Raw genomic sequence first — 597 nt, forward strand, 5'->3', positions numbered from 1 at the left:
AAGAAAAAAGGAAGGCCCCACAGCAGAATCAGTTCTGGGGTACAGACCACACTGTGGAGCCCTGTGAAGTCAGTTGAGGCCAATCTCTGGTGAAGACCACTCACTGTCTTCTTGAGCCCTGCCCCACCACTCTGCTCCTCTCCTGTCACTTTTTAGGCAGAGCTGGGTGTGGAGACCAGGTCCTGGTGCAGCAGTTCAGGTGTTGTGCTGCTGGCCCAAGGTATCACTCTTGACAGTCTTCCCTCAAAGAACCAGGCTCTGCATTCAGAAAAAAATGAAGACCTTATTCTTTCAGATCTCCCAGGCTCTGCTGCCTCTGTCCGCCCCCCATGGAAAGACATCAGATCACAAATGCATAAATGGGCGACCGCAAGAGGACTCAGGGAAAGGACACCTCATCTGCAAGTCAAGGAGAGAAGCCTCAGGGAGAGCCGGCCCTACCAAACCTCTATCATGGGCCGGCCTCAGGGATGTGGGGTGATGGCATCTGCTGTTGAGACACCCCACGGGATCCCATCGTGACACCCCAAGCCGGTCAGGGCACCCCCCGGACCACGGATAGCTCATGCACCTCAGGATCCAGCCAGACTGGCTTCT

This window comes from Nannospalax galili, unplaced genomic scaffold (genome assembly GCF_000622305.1).
Source record: "Nannospalax galili isolate Female #2095 unplaced genomic scaffold, S.galili_v1.0 scaffold1307, whole genome shotgun sequence".
NCBI classification, from domain to species: Eukaryota; Metazoa; Chordata; class Mammalia; order Rodentia; family Spalacidae; genus Nannospalax; species Nannospalax galili.